Here is a 16964-nt window from a genome sequence, read left to right as displayed (position 1 = left end):
TCTCACCCTTTTCCCCACCCCACTTTTTTGCAGATCCACACGAGTGCCTGGAGACTGCCCCTGGGTGGCAGTGGTGCGGTACAAATCAACTGCACATAAATGCCAGTAATGATACTATAAGAAAAAATGCCCATCATGGCTCTGCCTCACACTCCTGTTGGCACCTTTAAAAATGTCTTGTCACAACAAGAAAACATGTCCAAACACTGCACAATGCAGGCGAGTCTAGATGCGTAATAATGCTGATCATGTTTGCTTTACCTTTGATACCTAGTGAGAAAAGCCACGCCACAGTAAGAAATGGCTTGATTGGCTGCCCTAAATGCCAGTCTAGACACATAATAACACTCATCATGCTTGCTTTCTCATAGAATCCCAGTAAAAATAATACATTTCATGCCACAGCAAATGGCTAGACTGGGTGCCCCAAAATGCCAGTGCAGCCATATAAAAGCACTTATCCTTTCTAAAAAAAAAACTGAAAAAAAACCGAAAAAAAAAAAAAAACAGCATGTTGTATTGGCATCTATGATGGATACCCATTAAAAAGTGCCTCGCGATTGGGATTCTAAGATGGCCACCGAGGGGAGAGCAGCTGGATCATGGAGCTCTCACCCTCCCCCCCCAAACACCTGGGCCAAAGACAATAAAGATAGATTAAAAGAGCCGACCCCAGGCAAGGATTTATCAACGTAGGCTGCAGTGGTGGAGTACAACAGCCCGGCTCGCTGGGGGACTTCAGCAGAGGCAGGTGTGCGGCCTCCGTCTCCGCGGCGTCAGAGGCGCGGGAGCACTGCGCCCACGCCCAGTGCAGGCCAAGTTGAGAGAAGAACCACTAAGGGAGACCCAGGACAGCTGACGATCCAGTGCAGCTGCAAGGTGGGGTGGTGGAAAGCATCCGCTGTCGGACGGCGGAGGAGCCCATCAGGAAGGAGCTGCCTACTATATTGGAGGCCCACAGGGGCTGGATTCGTGGAACAGGGGCTCCCCTGCGGGCGAGCAGCAGCGGGAAGATCGAGTCGGGACTGAACCGCCCCCACGTCGGCAAAGCAGCGTCTCATCAGAGAGATCAGGAGTGACATTGAGGTGTGGGGGAGCGTGGCAGGAGGGCCCCTGCCCAAGCTTTCAAGGCAGCACTTTGCAGAGAAGACCAGGGGAGGCCCCGTGTTGTTATAGCCGGGGCATCTGGAGGCCCATTTGAGGTAAAATTTCGATTTTGGAACTGCATATAGTGCCTCAGCCAGCACACCAAGGGAGACAAGGGAGCACCACGCATAGAAGACAGTGACTGGTGGGGCCCCGGCCTCCCCGGGCCAATCATCAGGCCGAATAGAGGGCTAAAGAGTACATCTACATCAGTGGTAGGCAGGAAGAATAAGCGAGAAGCCATTTGGTTGGGCTCAGGGCAGAGTGATCCTAGCACCAAGACCAGGAGGAGGGTCATTTGAAACCCAAGGATGACAAACAGTGGCTCAACTGCACACAATAAGAGGGGAGTTCCAACCCCCCCCCGCACAGTCAAGGGCGGACCCACAAAGCGGCAGAGGGAGGAGGTTCCTATGCCCTGATAAAATGTCCAGAAGAGGTCCAGAGGATGTAAAACAATATCAGGGCGAAGAGGTGGGGCAGGTCTCTCTCCCATCAGACCTGCCTACGCACTATGTCTAAAAGCAAGGACATAGGTTCTCTCCTCTTATTCCAGTGAGGTATATACCAGGAATGCCCATAACCACAGAGAATATACCTGCAATGGACGGACAAACTACAGATAAAAGCACTAAGTGACCTTTTTGTCGAGGGCGTCCTCCTAACACTTCAACAAGACAGAGACAAAGGATGCGACAACGCCTTGGACATGTTTTATCTACTTCCGGCTACGACATACCCTTCAAACCAAACTGACCACCTTCCCGCTACTACCACCCATGTGGCAGCTCCTCCAAGGGGTGATACAGTTTCAAGGTGAGGACAGACTGGTATCCAGAATCTACAAAGCTCTCCTTACCGAAACGACAAGCCCAACCACAAATCCTAGAAGAAGATGGCAGAGAACTCTGGGCAATCCGATAGCAGACGAAGACTGGAACTATATACACAGCTCACCCAAAAAGTTTCCCTCAATACAAGATACAAACAAATGCAGTTTAAATACCTGTACCAGGTATATCACACACCAGCAAAAATTCACTCGCAAAGCTTGACAATCTCAGCAGGATGTAGTCGTTGCAGAGCTCCAGAAGCAGACTTCATGCATCTAGCATTGGCATGCCCAAGCATCTCTTCGTACTGGAGTCAAGTACTTGAGAAAATCTCAGCGATCATAGGAATGAGACTAGGCCCTGAACCCACCATAGCGCTGCTTGGTCTAACTAGACACTTGCCGGCACACGGATGAAAATTGGCAAATCTGCTGCTGATCCTAGCACGAAGAAGGATCGCAATCAGCTGGCGGTACGGCCCACCACCAAGTCTTCAATGTTGATTAAATGACCTAACCTACTGCCAAGATGTTGAAACATGCTTTATAAAGACTCTACCGCTTCATGCTCGCCCTCCAGACATCTGGGGACCATATATATCATATCTGATCTCTGCCACAGATACTTTTTCTTCAAGTTCCTCATCTCCGGTCGCAGCCCAGCGATCACTGCCACACTAAGGAGAGGCCAGCGGGAACATACAATCCAGACATTGGCCCAAGTGATTTAATATCAGTTGGAACTGCTGGGAAAAGTGAGGGGGGCGGGGCATGGGTTTGTTAGGGGACATCGCTGAGGCCGGTGCATGGCCTGTTTGTTTTTATGTGTTAAAATTCAAAAAATAAAGTTAAAAAAAAAACAAAAGCAAGGACAAGCAAGATGCCCCCAAGTCTGTGAAGAAACCACAGGAGAGCAATCTGCAGAGACTCTGGCGCAGAGAAAGCGAGGTGCCAGCTGGGGAGATAAGGGGCCCAGGGCAGGAGAGGCTCTGGGGGCGCTGGCAGGCACTGTAAAAGATTAAGTGGTCACCCAGAATGTCCTTCGCCAATGCTTTCAAGATTTTGGGGACAAGATAGCGAACACCATTCAGTCGCAGTTGAGCATTATGCGAGCGGGACTGTCCCAATAGGTGAAGTGGGACATAACTAAACTAGACGAGATGGAGACAGTACACATCTGCAATCATTAGCCTGTGCAGGTATTATTATCAGGGCAGTTTGTAGTCCATTTGGTGCCCAGGGCAAAACACTAGAAAGCGCTTCCGCCCGCGTGCACTCCCAAACTACACTGTTAAGTAACTCCTACCCAAGGTCAAATCACTGCTTAACAAATGAAATCGGTTTTATTACATCATGATTCAAGAACTTTGCAGCAATTCCTCGGACAAAACAGAGTACACAAACAGTTTTCAGTGCTTTTAAAGTTTTGTGTCAATTATGAGTCCATGTTAAGGGCACTCTTCTTGACTTTGCTGCTGCGAAAGCCTTTAGTGCTGCTGCATAATCAATTTTTTCAACAAGTTCACTCAATAGAAAGTTTTGCAAGAGCTGATGGCCTTTCCTCTGCCACTGTGGAGCGCAAGTATGTCTTTATCAGTTTCAATTTACTAAAGCTCCTCTGACCACTGTAATTGGAATTGTTAGTAAGAGCCTCATGGCAACCCACACATTTGGAAACAACCAATTTGTTTTTGTGTGATGAATGTGCAACAAAACTTGAAGGGGCATAATAGAATGTATCCAGTGATGGCTGGATAGGTCTCAGTTCCTCTGCCAACTGGGAACCATCTATATTGCTCCAGGTGCTTGCACAGTTGTCTCAGTTCTTCTTTTCCAGGCTTGTACATGAAACCCCAGCTTGTATTGTGCGCAGACAACTAGGAAAACCGCCTTTCAAGCGAAGTAGTTATGGCGTCAATCAGGGTATAAAATACAGTTACTAAGTTCTTCATTCTCAGGGGTCTCGTCCTGAGTCTCATACGCAAATATTTTCTTTTTTTTCCTATGCCATTCAGTTGCCTTAGAAGTAGGGTGCTTTAAAAGGAAGGCTCTCTCTTTTGCTGTTGTTACAGCAGACTCAAAACCAACACTCCTATAACTCAGGCAATGCAGTTCTTAAGCAGGTCATTGCAGGCCGGCAAATCAATTTGTTTGGACTGCATGGATTTGCTTACAATGTTCACCTGAAATAGGTCATACCTCACAACTTAGGTACAAATAAAACTGAAATCTTCCCCAAGGCACTTAGCCTCCGAGGACAATGTTGGGTCATTGACTTTTTCTTCACTGCTCATGAGTGCTGTGTGTTTCACAGACCTTTTTCAAGGAAAGATTTTTTACATGCTCACTGAGAATGTTCCAGCGTTTGGTTGAAGCTGCAAACAAATTATAGAGTCTCTAAAGAACACCATAAAGAGAAACAGATTTCACAGAGGTTTTGGAAGCATGGCCAACCGTCAAATTTAAACTGTGACAGCCACATGGGTTAAAAAAGGCACAGGGTATTACTCGAGAACTTGCGCTTGGGCTCCTTTGTTTACCCCAATCATGTTTACACCCTTATCATACCCCTGACCAAAGCAGTTGTCCATCTATAGACCGCATTCTGATATTTCAGAATACAGAAGGTTTTCAAGTTCTTCACCAGATGTCTAGTCTGCGGGGCGATACCCTATAAAATATTCTTTCACAGAAATGTCTTTGCCTGTAATATCCACAATTCCTACAGTGTAAAACAGTTGCTTGGTGTGGCCGATATCTGTGGTACAATCCAAAATAACAAATATTTTGCAGCCTTCACCCTTTGTAAAATTGCATTCTTTACTTGAGACCCCATTAAACTAATTAGTTCATTTGGAATGACATTTCCGTAATAGTGACTGTGGATCTCTTGTGAGGTCACTCGATGCAAATGATCCATCAGGATTGAAACAAATTTCCCTGGTACTGCAACAAGGCCTAAGAAATGTCCATTGTTTGGAGTAAATAACTTGTTTGAAGAGCCACAAAATGCCAAATTATTTTTGGACAGAAAGACAAATGACATAATTCTTTCAAGCACAGCCCGCCAACTCTTGTTCTCTGCCTATATTTGATCTTGCATGAGAGAATCAATACCAACATGTCCTGTAAGGCACCTTTCAGCATCCACCCAAGTGCCACTGGATTTGGCATGTTGAGGAGAACCTTCTTGCATTTTCAAATAGTTACCAATATGCTTCCAGTTTCTAATGCCATCACTACTTTATTTTGATTTTGGCATAGAGTCAAAAAGCCTACAGCAAAAACAGTACACTATCAGTCAAAATAGAATATTGCAGCCATGGCCTGGAGACTGTTTCTTTGTTAGGTAATATCATGAGCCCATATGAAAAAGAAAGGTGCCTATTTCTGTCATCCTTTGGGTATGAATAACTAGGAGGTGGCATAGCCTGTGGTCCTCCCATTACAATTTGATCACGCACATGTCCAGGCATTGATTTAGGCCATAAAAAAATTGTCTTCAAACCAACACGATTTTAGTGCCTTGTTCCTGTTGGTCATCATTGCCCTATAGTGCGTGGGTTCTTGAGGCCTCCTCTCTTGAAACTTATGGCATGGGCACAGGCAGTACCATTTCCTCAGGAATGCCTGTTGCCTGGCCTTGTGGAGGGCACCTATGACCTTCTTTTGAAGAATGAAGACAGTACTTTGGCACTTTTGTTACCTCGCGTCACTTGTTTTCTTTTCTGCCGGCTCTGTGCTCCGAAAGGTCTTATTGGTTTCAACATTGCCAGTACGTTCAAACGCCTGAAGTAAAAGAAATAGCCAGTAAGTATGGCCCAATTATAACATGTTGCAATATTTTTGCTAGGAATAATCCAAACTGCCCAAAAATGTTTTTTTAAAAAGTCTTTTCAGTTTAAATGATGCATTGATTGCGAAACAATTTAGCGGTAAGGAGGCTCCATTCTAAAGGTGCTGAGTTGAAAGTGGGACAAATTTGGAGAGGCTACATCATGGCTGTACCTATTTGAACAAAACTTTACTAGCATTTGGACAAATACGATGTATGTCAATTCCTACCACTGGCTGACAGGTTCCAGTTCACCATCTCACATTACAAGTGTAAGTTCACCATCTCACATTACAAGTGTCAATCCCTCTCTCAACCAAATACGCTGTTACCCAACTACAACAAAACAAGGCTCTGAATTAGCAGATGGGGTAAAAGTTTAGTCTGGAAACTCTACTCATGACCATGAACTGCACTTTAAAGTTTGTGAGAGGCAATACATTTTGGTTCAGAGAAAGGGCTGCTTGAATTAGGACCATATGGCACATTGTTTACAGAGTTTACTTTCAATTACATCTCACCAATGACCTCAAACAGGTCAGATTGTTGAGCAGTTTTTGGAGAGCCGTTTGTCATTTGAAAGTCACTTTTAAAGTGATGGTGCTTTCAGATTGTTCGAATTGTGCGGAAGGAAAGGGCAGAAGGTCTCAATCACAGCCGCTTACTCCTTTCACATAGCCATACAGTGGAAACGTCCAACTTATCTATAGCACAGATGCCAGCCTCCGGTTCAAACAGGCAGGCAACATCTGACCAGAAACTCAATCGATCTAATACAATATTCCTCAACTGAATGGTCTTTGTTTTAACCATTAAGAAAGCAAAAACTGAAATGGAACAATAGAGAGGTGATGAACCAGAACAGCACAGGAACACTGGGGAGCTTTGTTACGAGGCCAGAGTGAAGCAAGGGGCATGAAGGTAAATCAAAAAGGAGGGTGCGGTCTGAGGGTAAGAGCATCACTCGCTTCACCTAGGACCAACTTCCCACATAGGCTGCCGGTCACTACAGCCTGACTACTGGCACATCTTTGAGCGTTCACTTTTCAGTACCCAGAGGGTGCTCTGTGCCAAAGGAAAGTACTAGTCAGCAAACAACTCTTCTGACGAAACATCAAAAGGAGGCATTCTGCTGATGCGAGCATGGAGGGCTGGACTTCACTTCACAGAGTCCTCCTTCAGTTTAGCCAATTTGCACACCCCGGTGTGCATTTCACAGCAAGTGTGATAAAGCGGTCTCTACACAGTCTGGTCAGTGCTCTCTCCCAGTTACATTTCAACTCCTCCTGCGAGTCACATCTACCCCTACCCTTAGCTTTGTTCCAGCTCACTCTTGCCCTTTAACCGCCTATTGCTTCCATTTCTCACGTGCAATCTCTGCCCCCATTTTGCTTTCCGTATAGGGCCTATATTTTCCTATTTTAATCTCGCTATCCTCACCTTTTCCTTGACTATCTCGTTTTCTGTCCCACTTTAATCTCTTTCACTCGGTCTGCATGGCCATCCTTATTTGAGCCTAACACCCGCTGGGCACAATCTCTTACAGTGAAAGACACCTTACATTTGGTCACTTATTAAATGGCAGAAACCCTTTTAAATAGAAGTGGAACCCATTCACTATACCATCCGTCCATCGCACAAGGTCTTCAGGGACCTGTGTAGAACTTTGCAAAGTAATTCAACCCACAGGACAGGATCTCAAGTGGTCCAATTTCTGGACTGAAATAATAAACCTCATATCAGATTGCATTCTGGTACTTGTAGGCCTGTTTATAAAACCTTTACAGGAATGCAAAATGAAACGCATAAAGATGACAGCTCCCTGTAAAAGTGGAGTGGAGAGCGCTTCCAATGCCTATTTTAAAGAAACAAGAGTGTGAAAAAAAGCATGTGACAAAAAGTGGGCATTGGTTTCACTGCATTACTGGTGGTCAGATATTCACACTTGAGTGTTATTTTGTATGCAGATAACTGTTGTGCAGCAGAAACATTTACATCTTTCCATGCAAGGGGCTCACCCCATAGGGCCAGTTACACATGCATGTAAACCTCCAGAGATCTTTGCACTGCCTGCGTTTTTTAATTCTGGCCAGAACCTTTCTGCCCATCATCCTTGCCCTGCCGATGAAAAGAGTACCATTTTGCGGTTCTAAACAATGAAATAAAGATATACCATCAATGCTCAAACTCGGATCTAGTCCGCAGGACCGAGCAAAATCACACAAACCGTCTCATCAAATATATTCCCCTTGGTTTATGGGGAACTTTGCCACAGGCCCATGTGTACACAGCGCAGCTTCACCCTGTTGAGAAATCCTAGCTGCACCACTGCAGCCAACTCAGTACCATAAAGAACTCCCGCCAGGACAAAGAACAATTGCATGGGGATAAAACTTAAATGGAACCATGAAAAGAAGTGTAATTAGTTCCATATGTTCCTGCCCCGAATCCTAACTCTAAACAAATGAAGTTGTCTGAACTGCAGAAAACAGTAACAAGTTTCAAACCTGTCCAATTAAAACCAACAAAGAAGAAAGGTTGTGGCTGAAAGTGCCCAGAACAGCAGCAACTTCCAATATACGCTTTCAACTCTAACTGAGAAATGTTTCTACCGTTTAGACGTTTTTTGGGACAGAACAGAGTGAAGCTACATTCTGCCATTTACCCTTTCAGGAGCGGGATACTTTCTAACGGGGAATCAGCAACACAACAAAGCGATTGAAATACACGCGCTCGATCCAATCGAGGCAGGCGTCTACACAGTGGAATAAAATCTGGGCTAGGAAAGTGTAAAACAAAATATTCCCATTTACCCGTTCTTGTCCAGAATGCACTATGAACTATGCAAACTACTGTTTGCGCACCAGCTGAACGCTATGTACACAGTTTAAAGGAACATTTTCTAAAATGTCAACTGAAGCATTGGGTTGTACCTACCTTCTTTCTGAGTAGTTCTGCACACAATCGAGTCAGGCAGGCAATGCAGTCTTCTTTCTTTGCGCACGGGTATGGGTAGAAAGCAATTGGAGTGTCGGACGGGAAGCTGGGAACGCTCAAAGGCAGCCGTATTTTTTTCCTCAGTGGCGTGTTTTTCCGGCTTGATTACAAAGGCAGGTGGCCACCAGGAAAGACACCCTTTTATGCCCTCCACCCCAAGTGGCGTGAAATTTTAGAGAGCCTCTGACTTCCGCAACGTTACGCAAATACTATGTGAATGCCAGTCAGCAGCTGCCACATACTGTGCTGCGGCTACTCTCCCCACAGTAGTCGCGCCACACACCCAGGGAAATGTTGCCCTCAAGGGACCATGGCAATTTCACCCCCTGGGGCAATTAAGCACCAGGCAGTTGCCCGGGTCAAGCAATGGGCCTGATTATTATATATGTAGTCACTTACACCAGAGCAGGGTCTGTATAGTTGCTGCACAGCAGTTACTGCATCTGCGAGCGTTCCAGAGCCTGAACCGTACCATAGATGAGCTTTGGAGCAGCTAGTGAGTCTACAATACCAACAACAACAGGCTGCCCTGTGTATTTTCAAAACCAAATGTTTAGAAATTCACGTACTTACAATGTTTATTTTCAACATGTGATAAGTACAATACAACGAAGTACAGTTTCAACGTGAATTTCCAGAAGTTGCAAAAGGGTTCCTCTTAACAATATAACAAAGGGGTGAGAACGTCTAAGTTAATGGATGCTAAAAGAAATGTATATAAAATTCACTACAAGAGCGGGATCGCATGCACTCACCTGATTTTACCAGGAATCAGGATACGACGTTTCACAAAGAGTAGCGTCTAGTTCCCATTTCAGAAACTGACCATAGCAACGCTCCTCCCCACGTCATCACGTCACGTGCTCCGCATCACATGCTCCAAAATGTCACTTCGTCATCTTTTTTTTGCACGAGCGAAGGCAAGGCAAGTAGGCAACTAGTGTAGCACAAGCGGTGCGGAGAGGGAAGGCGAGGCGTTGCAGCACTCATCGGGAGAGATTCCTCCATTACAAAGCACATTTCGTATAGTTGCTTGTTAATTGGTGCTTGAGTTTGGTTTATGGTAAGTCTAAAAGTGTTCTCATGTTGATTGTTACTTTAATGCAGAGCAGGAGATGGGTGTATTTCTGTGTATTTTGGGGATTTGTAATGACCATCAGGGGTGAGATTTACTTAAAAGACGATTTGGCCGTGAGATTTGTGTTCTATGGAGTGGGGCAGCGTGTTCCTCCCTTCCCAGTTGGATTTCCACTGTACCAGTGAACAGTACAGCGAATAGTTAAACTAGTTAATTATTCTCCCCGCTGGACAGGGGAGGGTTTGAGGATTTATGTGCAGCAGATGGGGATATGTGGTTGATGCAGACAGACGATTTGGGTACGAATATCCAGCATAACAGTTTATTTTTTTCTCCTGCATGGGGGGGGCGAGGGTTGTTCATTTAACGTCTCTATGAGACCCGATAGCATGGTACGTTTGTTTAAAAGTTTGCCGATACTTTTTAAAATGCCTTTAAGCCGTCATGACGTCTTTCAGGTATAAGTCGTCTCAGGTATAAATCGTCGGAACGTTTTTACGTAGGACTTGTATATGTGTTGACTTAGGAAGGCATTTAGAGAGGAAGGTGTCCGAAGGATCACTCCATGCTGTGTACGGGCACGTATTTTATTTTTTGTGTGTTTATAAGGCGCTTATGTATCTTGGAAGTGTTTCGAAGCGCCAGGTGTCTTTGGGTGCCCGTGGGTGTGTTTTTCCTATTTTGACTTTTGTTGTAACAGGGGATCTTTGTGTAGCAACATGGGATCTTTGTGTATCTTCTTGGCTGGTATTATCCCAACGGGGGGCAGGGCCAGGATGGGCCACTTTTTTAAAAAAAAGAAAAAAAATGTTTAACATCTCCTTGCTCCGGCGAGGAGGTAATATGAATAGGGCGCGTCAGCACCTCATTGGCATTCAATGACAGTGAGGTGCTTGCCATGCCTTCTGCCACAACGCCAGCTCGGGGGAGCCCTTGAAAAACTCGCCCTAGCTGGCGTGGTTAGGGGCTAATGGCGCCTTTTGGCATTAATGGTGCCCGCAGCAAAGGGGCGCATTTAGCCACTGCTGCCGCGGCTGCATTTAACAGCAAAAGTCTGCATGCCGTACCTTCTCCTGCTACGCCAGCTCGGTGGAGCTCTTGAAAGACTCCCCCGAGCTGGTGTGGTGGGGGCTAACGGTGCCCTGGGGGGTGTGGTGCCCCAGGTGGACACCCAGCTCACCCCTCCCACCCCCCCCCCTTAAGGCCAGCTTTGATTGCAGGGTATGTGCCTATTGCCTAACTTTTAACTCTCAGTGCTGCCAGGCAGTGCTTTGAGCTGTGCTGGCCAGAGTCTGTTTGTACCACAAGCTGCCATTCTTGATTTCCACCCCCCCTCCTCCCAAGGCACTTCTTCAGCTGTATAGGAAAGAATTCCTTCATTTCCATGCTTTGTCTTACTAACTAGGCGCCTGCATGTTCATGTATACATTGAAAATGCAGACTCCTATGTTGTCTTACCAGCAAGATAAATTGAGTATTTCGCCTTCGAAATAGCCATACTGTAGGCAGAGGTCTTCAATCTGTGGGGCGTGTGATCCAGGATGGTGAGAAAAGGGAAAATAGTTTTTGTTTGCCTCACTTAACTGTGCATGGCGAGTTACTGGCCACCCATGCCCAGTCAGTGTGACATGGCCACGAAACAGGAAATAAATGCAGCCTGGACATGCGCTTTCTTGCATTTGGATGGCTTGTCCGTGCTGTGTTCCTGCTGGTGCTGCCAGTTTCTTCTTGCCTGGTAAGGGATGCTGCTTCTCGGCACAGCCGCCCCACCACATTTTGGAGGGAGTTCCGGGGAGCAAGCGTTTCAGGCCTCTGGTCCCTCTGTTTCCCTTTCCCCCCCTTTGGATCCACAAAGGCGAAAGCGTGGGGAGAGGAGGCGAGCAGGGAGGCCGGATCACACCAAAGCTGGTGCCCCACCTTGGGGGCCATAGGAGAGGAGGCGAGCAGGGACAGGAGAATGCACTGACAGTGTTATAACCAGCTCCCCCCATGGCAGATTGCTTGGCTTCAGCAATCTGCCAAGGGGGAACCAGCTATCATACAACACCGGCCCCCCTGACTTGGCTGCCCCTCTGCCTTGTCACCCCCTCTGGACCATGGAACGGCTCTGGCTGGGTCTGAAATCTGGCATCAATTGTCTGGCTGGATCTCGGGACCCGGCCTGCCTCAGCAATGACCAGGCTTTACCAAGCCCCTCAGCTTTTCAGAGGGAAACTAGAGACTGTGACCTAATCTACACAGTGCTCCTTTCCCCAGCCGTCACTTACGCATTTACTGGCTCCGTTTGCTCATCCCGTTTGTTTTTATTTCTGTCCTGAAAGGGACACCGTGGAAATCAATGGGCCCTGAACATCTGTGGTGGTGGTGGTGGGGTGGGGAGGGGGTCACTGTTGAAAGCAGTCGTTCTACATGCTGGATTGTTCAAATGTGCGTTTTACATGTTCATAGGAAAAACGTAATTTCTAAACTCAAACACTGCTGAAACTTGCATTCACTAGTTTTCTTTGAGATTTAGCTTTTATTTTATTTTTGTTCTGAGCACCACACCAATACTCTGTAATTTGTGTTCCCCCTGCTTTGTGTTTTATCACAGATTATATTTATAAAGATGTTATGTTTATCAAACTGGTGTCACAAATAAATGCTTCTGTTGTGCTGACAGCAGTTATTGGGAAATTACACTGGGTTCGTGGCTGCCAACTTTTGATTTTCACTACAGAGGCAGAAATAGCCCAACCCATCAATGGCTTTTTTTATTAGTAATTGCAGAAAGTCATTAAGTTTTGCATATATTTCTTATTATTGTTTTGGTTAAGTTGAACCTTAAACATAATCAATACACAATTATATTTTCCATGTAATGTCTCAGCAACGCTCGGTCAACCTGCTGAGCTACCCCGGTAGCCATATAATATAGAGCGAGTCTGTGCATCCCTTGGATGTACTAAAATCACTGCATTACCAACAGTACTTTGGGTGCACCGCTGCCATAGAAGTGATTGATTTAAAGTGGACTTGCAGTAAAAGCTACATGGCGATTACTTAATGTTTCCAAAAGTAAGCTTGGTGAAGAACTACCGTGTCGGTTTCTGTAAGATATGCAGATGAATGATTGGAATGCCAGCAGGCTGGACTTCTCAACTATTCTAGGCCGGGGATAGAAAGGGTAAAAAATAACAAGCTGATGCTCTTTCTCTCGCTCTTGTTTGTATCTGTGACTGAATATGGTCACGTTTTCAGGTTTGTGCCCTGACTGTTCTGTTCACTCGTCCAGCTAGGGTGGACGGGCCTATAGCGAACTTCAGAGATTTCCCGGTAGGGCCCTTCACCCTAGGTCCCTTTTGTGTGCAGGGGAGGATGTGTGCCGATGAGTGTAGTGCACAAATATTGGTACGGTCAATCTGGTACGTCTATATAATTTTTTTTATTGTACTTTTTCAATTGCAGGAGCACAAATTGGCTCTATCATCCCATCTTGGAAGCAAAGTCCCCCAGCAGCAATGGCACCATAAAAAATCCTGACATCTCTAATAGGATTTGCTTACTTTTGAGGCTGTTACTTTCTCATGTCCAGTTTGGGGCGGTACTGAAAGTTCACGTCTCATGTGGGAGTTGCATGCACTGTGTTTTTCTCTCCTGGTTTCCCAGCGTTATGTCTTGCTTACTAGCTGATGCCTAACACCCAAGTGCTGGTTTGAACCCCTGCTCACCTAGTCTTAATTTGCTGTTTGTTTTCATTGCTTGCAGCAGCATCGCTCCGAGCGTAAGTGTCAGCCTAACCACCTGTTCCCCAGCAAGAAAAATCCAGTGAAGCACTTGACCCAGTCACACAGGCAGGTAAGGATTTGTTTTCCCCATGTACCATTTGTTGAGTAGAAGTGCTGAAGATTTATATTGGCCCTGTGCAATGTGCCTCCAGGTGTGGTTTTCACCACCACTGTGGCCTAGTCCAGGACCCCCCTTCAAAAAGAAATTAGAGCTAGAACTTCACAATCTGAACAGGGAGTCTTCTGAGACTTGTATCAATTGTTTTTTATCCAACCGGTATCTTGTCCATTTTTTTGTAATTTGTTTTTGTTTTCCCCAGCCTTTTCATGTGCTTCGTTTTAAATCCTTGCATGTGGTTTTTGCCATTTTAAATCTTATGAAGCATTTTTGAAAACTTGAAATGCTTTTTAAAAACGAATGTAACTTAAAGTGGGGGCTTGAAATGTTTTCACAGATTCCGGCTCCTTTTTTAGATGGATCGTTGGTACTAAGTGAAAAGATCTTTTTCACTGTACCAATTGGGGATGGGGCTTGTTTTAGAAAGACTGCTCCATAACCGCAGAGAGCGGTCTTTCTAAATCGAACTATCATGCTTGTCAAACCCCTGCTGCACACCAGTGCGCGCATGTGGTGACGGGCGCTGTATGCCCTAGTTGAGTCTTTGCTGGAGGCAGAGTATAGTTTTGGACTGTTAGTTTTGGACTGTGTGTGTGGGTAGGGTGTGTGTGTTGATTGGGGGTTAACTGCCCCCGATTAACGAGTTAATGAGCAGTTGGGGAAGGAGCGGGTCAGTAAGTGATATTTCCGCATTTTAAAGCCAATGCAAAAACAGCCAAAAAATGTCGTTTTTTTTTTTTTTGTGTTCAGGCTTTAAAATGCAGAAATATCACGTAGAACTGGCTCGTTTCCTAGTACCCAAAGATGGTAGGAATCTCAAATGAAAAGCAGGAGAGGTGGAAACGGACAAAAAAATGCAAAAACACGGAAATACTTCTTATTTGGACTTGCAGTTGCTGGACAAATTAAGCTGCAGTGTGTGGTTTGTGGCACTACATTAGCAAGCCTGAAGCCAACCCAATTAAGGCAGCATTTGGAAACAAAACAGGCCGATTTAGCAACAAAGACCCAGGATTTGTTTGGACGGCAGCTGCAAGGCATGCAGAGGGACACTGTTAAATTATCTGGCCAAAAACAAAAAGCCCTTTACAGATGCTGAGAAAGTAATTCTGCCAACAATTCTCGTGTCAACCGGGTAATGCTTAGTGACAGTGCAGCTGAGAAATGCGAATGTCTGACACTACAATTTTCCGCCGCATCACTGCCTGTCCTCTGATATCAGTACAGAATTGATATTGCGCTTGAAACTGTTTGCCTTACAGCTGGATGAGGCCAGTGACATTTCAAAAGAAGCACATTTGATTGCTGTGAACCTATTCGGTGCAGAGCAACTGCAGTGTGTTGGTATTTGCATGTATGGTGCTTCTTCAATGTGTGGTGCAAGAGCTGGGTTAAAAGCAAAGGCGTTGGCAGTAGCTCCACATATATTGTGGACACACGCTTTGCCTGTGCGCAATATCGGGAATGGGCTCTCAGGGGTGCTGACTTCTGTTGTAAAATTGTGCATTTTATTAAGATTCACTGAGCCCTCCAAATAAGGTGAGTATGGGGCGTTTTTACGCACAGAAATCTGTCAATACGGCACTTTTAATTCTTCCTTGTGTACCACTTAACAGGATATTTATGGCAGCACCCCATAAATCATGGAGCTTACTACTGACAGCCTGGCTAGAAGCAGCTTGTAAAATCCACTCTTTACATCAACACAGTTCCTTGAAAGAAGCAACTGGGATGAGTCCTAATCTGTTTAATTTGTTTAACACTCTCCTCTGTTAATGATTCTATCAAGATAATACTTTCTGAGTAATGTAAAGGGGAATTTGTGTTGTGTTCACTTTATTCAACTGCCTGCATTTTGTAGGTTAGTGTTTTTGTATCATGAACATTTTCACTTTGCTTTAGGACACAGGTAGTATTGTGTAAAATGAAAATAGTCGTAAACAAGGACTGCATTTCTGCTTAATTGGGTTAATAGAGGCAGCGCAGTTGCAGCAGCATGGGCATGTCATCATTTGTTTTCTTTTCATCACAGCACACCAATTGCATATAGCTAGGCATGTGGTCTGAACTTTAACTCCCCTTCTGACCACCCACCACAAGCAGGTATAATGGATACAGGTAGAAGCAGCGCTATATAGATTTTCAGTGGCGCAAATTGTGCCTGTACTTCACAACGGGACTACTTCTATATCAACGGAGCTGCTATACCGTATGCATGTCACCGCACAATGCCAAATATTCACAGCAGGGCTGATTGCACAATGCCCACATTTCTTAGCAGTGCTGCTATGTTTTGGGACAGTACCTGAATTTCAACACAAACGTATGTTGGCATTTTCTGCAGCTAGCTTAAAGTACAGAGGAAGAACAGTATCTGAGCTCTTCCCACCAACCTCTGACAGTTTGAGAAGATGGCATTGCTGTCGTATACTTCAATACGTTCTACTCGTTCTTGAGATTTTCTAAACTTTTGTTTCTCCCATATCCGATTACTGAGTCCCACTGCCAAAAAGTCTAGCACATTTCAAAGCATCATTATGAATTTCCTGACTTATGTAGGATAGTCCGAACAGGCTTAGAGCCATTTATGTCAGGCAAGCCTCCCCTGGAACTGCCAGTGCCCTAACCCTATGTGCCTTTCAGTTTCAACAGCCTGTTGGGAAAGGCAGCTTAGTTGGTCAGTAACCCTGCTGCAGAGATTATTGTGTGACCTGTTAGTTCAAATCCTGTTAATAGTTGAGTTAGTGAGTCTGCATCAGAGATATGCATTGAAGATGCAGGTAACATTCAATTGTAAGACGGTTGACTTAACATTCGACTTATCAAAAGGACTACTGAATGTTCAGTGATTCAGAACACACATTTCTTCTGGGATGCTCTATTTGTAATGGCTTATACCTGTGATTGCTAAGGACACAACTCTTTAGGGCTGCTATGCTTGTAATGGTTTGTTTTTTCCAACCACTTGACATCAACAGTTAATTGAAGATAGTTTGCCTGTTAACTTATTGAATGCTTGCTAGGGCTAGTGACCACTGTCATTAATTTCGAAAATATCTTTTTGATCTGGGGTGAATGATATGTTTTTTTTTCTCCCATTCTAATGAGACCACTTCATTCTCGTTGGATGTTGTGGAGCTTGGAGCTATGTTCTTGCTTTTCCTGATTTTTCTGCAGCCTTGTGTATCGAA

General features: G+C 45.1%; 2 protein-coding genes across 27 annotated transcripts in view; one reads left to right on the top strand and one right to left on the bottom strand.

The window, feature by feature from the left end:
- TMEM138 (transmembrane protein 138) overlaps positions 1–9673 on the bottom strand; it is a 390769-nt gene extending 381096 nt beyond the window's left edge. Inside the window, exons 1-2 of one of the 5 annotated variants that reach the window (XM_069623868.1) lie at positions 9566–9654; positions 5685–5767 (exon numbers count right to left, since the gene is read on the bottom strand). The gene's annotated coding sequence lies outside the window, so the exon portion shown is untranslated. Of the gene's footprint in view, positions 1–5684; positions 5768–8750; positions 9162–9565 lie in introns of those variants that run through there. The other 4 variants (XM_069623866.1, XM_069623867.1, XM_069623869.1 and 1 more) reach the window with 4 other exon arrangements.
- Positions 9674–9696: 23 nt separating this feature from the next.
- The window catches only part of CYB561A3 (cytochrome b561 family member A3), a 235007-nt gene continuing 227739 nt past the window's right edge, over positions 9697–16964 (top strand). For 4 of the 22 annotated variants that reach the window (XM_069623849.1, XM_069623847.1, XM_069623846.1 and 1 more), the window contains exons 1-2: positions 9719–9873; positions 13636–13725. The gene's annotated coding sequence lies outside the window, so the exon portion shown is untranslated. Of the gene's footprint in view, positions 9874–10081; positions 10188–10353; positions 10461–13635; positions 13726–16964 lie in introns of those variants that run through there. The other 18 variants (XM_069623851.1, XM_069623862.1, XM_069623855.1 and 15 more) reach the window with 12 other exon arrangements.

This window comes from Ambystoma mexicanum, chromosome 11 (genome assembly GCF_040938575.1).
Source record: "Ambystoma mexicanum isolate Mex_15411 chromosome 11, UKY_AmexF1_1, whole genome shotgun sequence".
Taxonomy (NCBI): Eukaryota; Metazoa; Chordata; class Amphibia; order Caudata; family Ambystomatidae; genus Ambystoma; species Ambystoma mexicanum.
This window is presented reverse-complemented; position numbering and strand designations above follow the sequence as displayed.